The sequence below is a fragment of the Tauraco erythrolophus genome, chromosome 19 (assembly GCF_009769465.1).
Source record: "Tauraco erythrolophus isolate bTauEry1 chromosome 19, bTauEry1.pri, whole genome shotgun sequence".
Taxonomy (NCBI): domain Eukaryota; kingdom Metazoa; phylum Chordata; class Aves; order Musophagiformes; family Musophagidae; genus Tauraco; species Tauraco erythrolophus.
The window spans coordinates 9589880-9596382 of NC_141483.1; the positions used below are offsets into that span (position 1 = coordinate 9589880).

Consider the following 6503-nt stretch of genomic DNA (forward strand, 5'->3'; position numbering starts at 1 on the left):
TGAGCAGCCACTTCTTGAATCAAACGTTTAATACCTTTTTTTCTACAGCCTCTCTTCAACAGAATTGCCACTTCTAAGCCTGTAAAACAAAGAAACTCATTAAACACTGTTCCCTAGAAAACACTGACACTTCCTGAAACTCCAGTGTATCATGTCTAAATGTTCCTTGCCTATGGCAGTGAGCATCAACACTCCTTTAGAGCCCATCAGATATTTTCATAGGAAGTTTAGTATTCTTTTTAAGTTTCTTAGAGGAAAGCTTTCTTTTTACATCTGATATCATATTTTCAAAACACTGGGTTCTTTTAAGTTCTTATTTTCAGAACACACAATAAATAGTTTGTCTTATATTCAATTGGATTTAAAAAAAAAAAATCCCTAAAACAGCAGGGTATTTGCTAACAGACACCACCCATGCATACCTGGCCAGCGGTGTATGGTGAGCAACAGCTCCCCTCTGCTCTCAGCAGATCCCTCCAGGAAAAGAAACAGTTGCTCGAGAGAAGCTTTCAAAAATATTTTACAACTACATGAACATCAGCATCTCATCACTAGTGGATTTGAAATCCAATGACAGACCGTCAAGAGAAACATTTATTATTTATCAAGAGCAGGAAACACCCACAAACACTAATGTTCATTTTGACTCTCCCAACAAGAAATCCAGATGGCCTAGAAGATGCAAGTGGGAGGGAAAGACAGGAATAGAAGATACAGTAAGGGAAAGGACAGGGGTTTTATTTTCCCTTTAGTCTAAAAGGAAAAAGTGTGTATGACTGATCCAATCTTTAAAGGGATCTTAAAAGACTGGAAAAGGACAACCTCAAGCAAAAATTCTACTGTCACCTAAAAACATCTTCCCTCTATTTTTGATTTTAAAACACCTATGCTATTTCTTAGCATAAAAGTCACCTTTATACATGAATATCTCTGTCACTTGCAACTTTATCAGACCATTCTTTAGTCTTTGTATCCATCAGCAGCTCTAACTCAGTGTCATAGAAGACAACAGTGTTCACATCCACATGGCTGACATCTGTGGAAGGAATGTGAGAAGAAAGAAGAGCACAGAAGAATCACTTGTCTTGAAGTTTTTTTATGGATTCTGAAATGAGCAGACAAGCAACTTAATTACGAATTCACATTAATAAAGCATAAATATCTAAACAAACTTTTTTACAGAATGAGAAGATCAGAAAAATGGCTTTCTTATTACTCCCAACATATATTAAGCTTGCAAACATTTCAAGTTACCTGACTGTCCACATTACAGATCTACACAATTAAAAAATAATTTGTGTACCATTAAAACTATTAATTTATGGCGTAGTCAACCAGATAAAAATCTAAAGATCTATTACAGTAGTCACATTATGTCCTATGACTAAGCACACCTGACTGGATTATTACATTCTGCGCGTGCTTCATCATTTTTCTTGTCTATTGACCAAATTGAATCCCTTCTATTGTGCTGCCTTGTGTTGCTTTAAGGCAAAGTATTCCTTTATGTTTTATACTGCATCTGACAGAAAGCATAACAATGCAATTTGAAATAAAAAATAAGAAAAGAATAACAACTATATCGTTAATGTTTGCTCAAATTGTAGGCCCCAGAGGATACTGAGAATCTTACTGGGGAGGGAAATGAGCATACATTCAATTTATCCTCAGGCAATGCCAGGGCACTCTACAGAAAATAAAAGCCCCTGGAGTAAGGCTGAGGAAGTGCCAACATAAAAACAGCAACTACACTTGAAACACTAACAATTAGATAGTTACAGCTAATGAAAGAAAAAGGAATTAATCGAAACGCTATTGTGAAAAAAAAGTCTGTATTTCAAGAACAAATTACTCAAATGTAGGACAACTAGCAGCATACCCCTTGGAAACACCCCGGATGCCTCATCAAATAATACTATGACTGACATATTTAATATATAATTACGTATTTTGTGGTACAGCTACATACGTACAATTTGCTTAAATAACTAATGAAATGAATTATGCAAATGCATTTTGCAAACGTATTAGACTTCCCTTTAGCATTTTCCCTCCCACTATGAGCATCTATTCACTATTAACTTGAGTAAAAGGTCCTCCTACCAGATAACGCCAACTGTGAGCACCACTCTCATTAACTCTTATGTGCGTGAGAAAATGGAAGTTCAAGAGAAGCTCCAGTATATCAAGTACTGGAATCATCTGCAACAAAATCAACACACGATGTCCTCTTGTTTTCAGCTTCCAAAGCAAGACAGCCAGAGCTTCCATCTTACCTGTTTATAAAATAAGAACCTGAAGGTTCTGCAGGTAGCATTTGACAATTAGAAAAAGCACATTCACACAGTTGTAACAGGTGGTGGGTTTTTTAATACCTGAATCACACTGCACCAGTCAAGGATCTGGAAACTGTAGAAAATGAGGCCTTGCCATCTTCTGCATTGAATGGACGTTGGGAAGTATCTGTTTCTTTAGATTAAACTTCAAGACCTTCATTTCATGGGTATATGTATAAGGAGGATTTGCTACATATAAATATGGAGGAGCAACAGCTACAGCTGGCAATACACACAGATCTCTATAAAACAAACTAAAACTTTAATATAGAAATTTTTAACAGCTTGCACAATAGTATCATTCTGTTTATAAAAGACACACAATAAGGAATTTTGTTTCAATTTTGTGAGCAAATTCCTGTTAGAAAACTGCTAGTGGAACTTGATACTCAAATAAGTAATGCACAAATGCATTCAGTACAACATTATTTCTTCCTCAACTTCAAGCACTATGAAAAAAAAAAAGGAGAGAACATCAGAAAAGCAAGAGTTTATTATATGTATCACACACCTTTCCTGTGCTGATTTTCTGAAAACATGGCAAGGGTTGTCTTCTTTTTATTCCCTCATGATGATACGCCATAAGTGTTGCTGTGTCCACTGTCTGCTGCAACTGAGACATTGAGAAGTCTCTAGTCCTGCCTTCAAGTTTCTGTCCACATCACAGTTGTGTAAATAAGCTAAAAGTTAATAAATTATACAAAAAACATACATGAAGAAGTTGTTAATCCCTTCATCCAAATACAAAATCAAGTTAAAAAGTGAACAGTTATTTTTAGTCAGTAATCTGAGCTAGAAGAGATACCAGCTGCAGAGCGTACGGCAGACAGGATTTTGCCTCTCTCAACACGCAGAGGAAACACAATATACTGTAAAATGCAAAATACACCAAATGCTCTGAGGCTCCAGTCCTCTGAAACATTACACAGAGGTACACAAGCATCACAGATCTCCCATGTTCTTTAATCATCTTTGGAATCTGGAAACAGCAAGAAAACTCACCAAAAGATTCTAATAAGGATCAAACTTCTTAATGGAGCAAAGTCTTAACTACTGCTAGGTGCAATGTAAGTACAAAAAGCAAGGGATCTCTACTTCCATGCATCTTGAATGACTACAAACTTTCAGACAGTCTGGTTTTAAAAACACACTACAATTGTAAAAGCTGACTTCACAGTAACTGTAAAGATGTCTAAACAGCAAAAGAATGAGTTCTTTTTCTGCCTTACAGATTTATTTTAGCTATTGTTGCCAATTCTTAAATTTCATCAACTGATAAAGCTCCCTTCTGGCAGAACTGCCTAATAGAATTAGTGCAGGACATCCTCCTGGTCACCTGCTACACAAGCTGTCTTGGGCTTCAGCAACCATACTCTGCTTTTATCAGATTAATGTATTATAAAATGTTGAAGTATACATTGCTCTGATGTATTCTACAGCAGAATTACATTAGCTGCAAGACTCAAAAACGAGCCCTCCCAACTGTTGTTCAGAGAGAAGAGTCAATAGCAAAATAAAAGGTGAAAATTTAACAGAACACCTTTTTTTTTTCTTCCTCTTCCTGCTCTACAAGAAAAACCCCGAGACCTTCAAGTGCTTTGCAAGCCCATCTTAGACTTAAAATGAATTAGAAGATTTAATTATTCTGCTTAGGAAACTCTACCACAGAAATCACTGTTCCAATGGAGTTTGAGGCCTGTTGTGTTTTTGAGTTTGGCAGGGAAGATCCCAATGGAGACTTCATAAATGAAAAGAACTAGCATAAAAAGCAGTCGCTTTCCCTCAGAAGAACGGCATACAATCTTTAGCAGTGATCAGCCTGGAAACAAAAGATAGCAAGAAAAACAAATGTTTCTAAATGTACTCTCTCTGCCCTCACAAATATTAGTCATTTTCACCTAGTATTTAAAAAAAATAATTAAAAAAAAAATCACTAGAACACTGCATACCTATTTGGATAGAGCTTCACTGGCTCAAGTCTGGGTGACGAAGAAGAATAGCAGATCTCTTCAATAAGCTTCCTGGTTACCTTTGGTTTGGGCAGTATTTGTGCTTTGTAGCAAATCATTTGGTTTTCCATCCTGATCACATCAAAGAGAGACCAGTCTGCATGCTTAAGTTATTAAAAATAACGAGGAAAAAAAAAAACAACCTAAAGAAACATTCTACTAGCATTCAGTTCCAGTAAAAAAAAATCAAAACCAAAAAAAGAGTAATAATACCACATTATCTGAGAATGATTAAAAAGCTCGCAGCTGATGCCAGAATTAAAGCAGAACGTGGAAGAGCCAAGTGTCATGTGATTTTGCAGAGAGCAGCTGCCGTTACTTTAAATGGTTTCAGCAACCTACACCATGAAAATAGAGCATTATGCTCGTGTTACCAAGCGTCAAAAACAGGACAGCACCTCAAATTACAAGCTCTGCAGTTAATTCAATGCTTGTAATTAAAACATTCGAATTTATAGAACTGGCATTCCAGCCTCATCCATTCCCACCTTGATACATTAATCCTACTGCTTTCACAAGCCTTTTACACTTACCCCCCCAAATGATTTTTCCAACGGGCTTAAAGGCATAACTATATGAATTTCCCAGGATATATAATGTTACTCTTCTACTTTTCTCCAGTCGTCCTTAAGCCTCTAGTATTGCTGAAATCACTATTAAAAAATGGATTAAATCCCTTGCAATGTAACTTTAACAGAATCTCAGACACTTTCTCATCTCCGGAGTTGTATACTGCTAACTACACCCTTACTACTCCTCAGGACAGGACAGGAATGGCACCTTTCCCTTGATTCCGAGACCCATCAGTTTAGGTTAATTGGGAACTTTAACCAAAACCAGAAAATGCTGCGAAATAGTCTGACCTTCTTTGACAAGGATAGCAAATTCTCAGCATACCTACTAAATTCAGTACTACCATAAAGTCAAAGGTTATCATTTATAATCTTAGCAGTTGCTTCTGAAAACAAATGAATTAGCAATTCAGATTTTGAAATTTAATTGGAACCTGAATTACATCTTAGAAATTTTATGTCCTAAGCCACCTGCTCTCCCAGTCAAATCAAGTCAAGCACAAGAGAATTACTTCCCTACTCACCTTCCAAAGACCTCATCTGAATGCATTCAGCACTAGAGAAGCAGTTGTCAACTCCAGCATGTCTAATATAAAGAAAGAACTCGGAAGCTGAGGACTTACCAGATCAGGATGGTCACACACCCTTAGCAGCTGCGTCAGAATTTGCAACACTGACAATGTGCCCACTTCTAAGACGTTCTTGAATTCTGTTATTTAAAACAGAAAGTATAATTTAAATTATCTTTAAAAACCAGTGGTTTTTAGGCGTTTAGATCTTTCTGCTCACTCAAATTGTTTTTCTGACTAGATCTGGTAACAATACCAAGCTACCAAACTTAGAAAAGTATGAGTTTAAAAATGCGGTCTTCCATTCTTCCAGCTTCTCTCATAGTCACACAAACTTTTAATAATTTATAGCATATATTTTGATTTTAAAACTCACATTATCATCAACCTGGATTTCTCAAATAGCCACTCTATTTCAAATGGAAATATTCATTGGAAAATATATGAAATGCATATTTTTAATATTAAGGCCTTTTTTCAATGCCTGAATAAAGAGCGCTTTAAATTATCAAATTCACCGGAAAATATGAAGTAGACATATCAGAAAAATAAAGCAAAATATAATTTTGGATATTGATTTTCTAAATAACTGAAGAACTGAATTTAGACAAAAACTGTGACACACGCTTAATTGTCTAAGTTATAAATACAGAATACAGTGTTTTGTCCCATAATCTGCAAATACTGTTTATTTATGCATCTTTTCACCTTGTAAAACAATTAGAAACAAAAAAGAACACAGAAAGAACAAATTGCTGAATACAATTACCAGTTAATGTAGAACATAATTAGCCTGCACAGCACAATGATTATGCCATGTGCTTTAATCTTCAGGTTTGCCCATGACTCACTTAGAAATAACACCAGCAAACCAGTTCTCTTCCTGTGACTGGCACGGTTCCTAACTTTGACGATGAATGAACAATTAAGAACTACTTAACAGATGTACCTTGGCTGAGACAAGATGTCTTTATACATTTATTTCTGCCGATTAGACAAGTACATGTCAGCACGTGC

The 6503-nt window shown here is 36.0% G+C and overlaps 1 non-coding gene across 1 annotated transcript; it reads right to left on the reverse strand.

The window, feature by feature from the left end:
- Positions 1-1587: 1587 nt before the first annotated feature.
- On the reverse strand, positions 1588-1726 carry LOC147527424 (small nucleolar RNA SNORA49). The gene has a single exon (XR_015222731.1). It is a non-coding gene; the product is annotated as a small nucleolar RNA SNORA49 (small nucleolar RNA).
- Positions 1727-6503: the final 4777 nt, after the last annotated feature.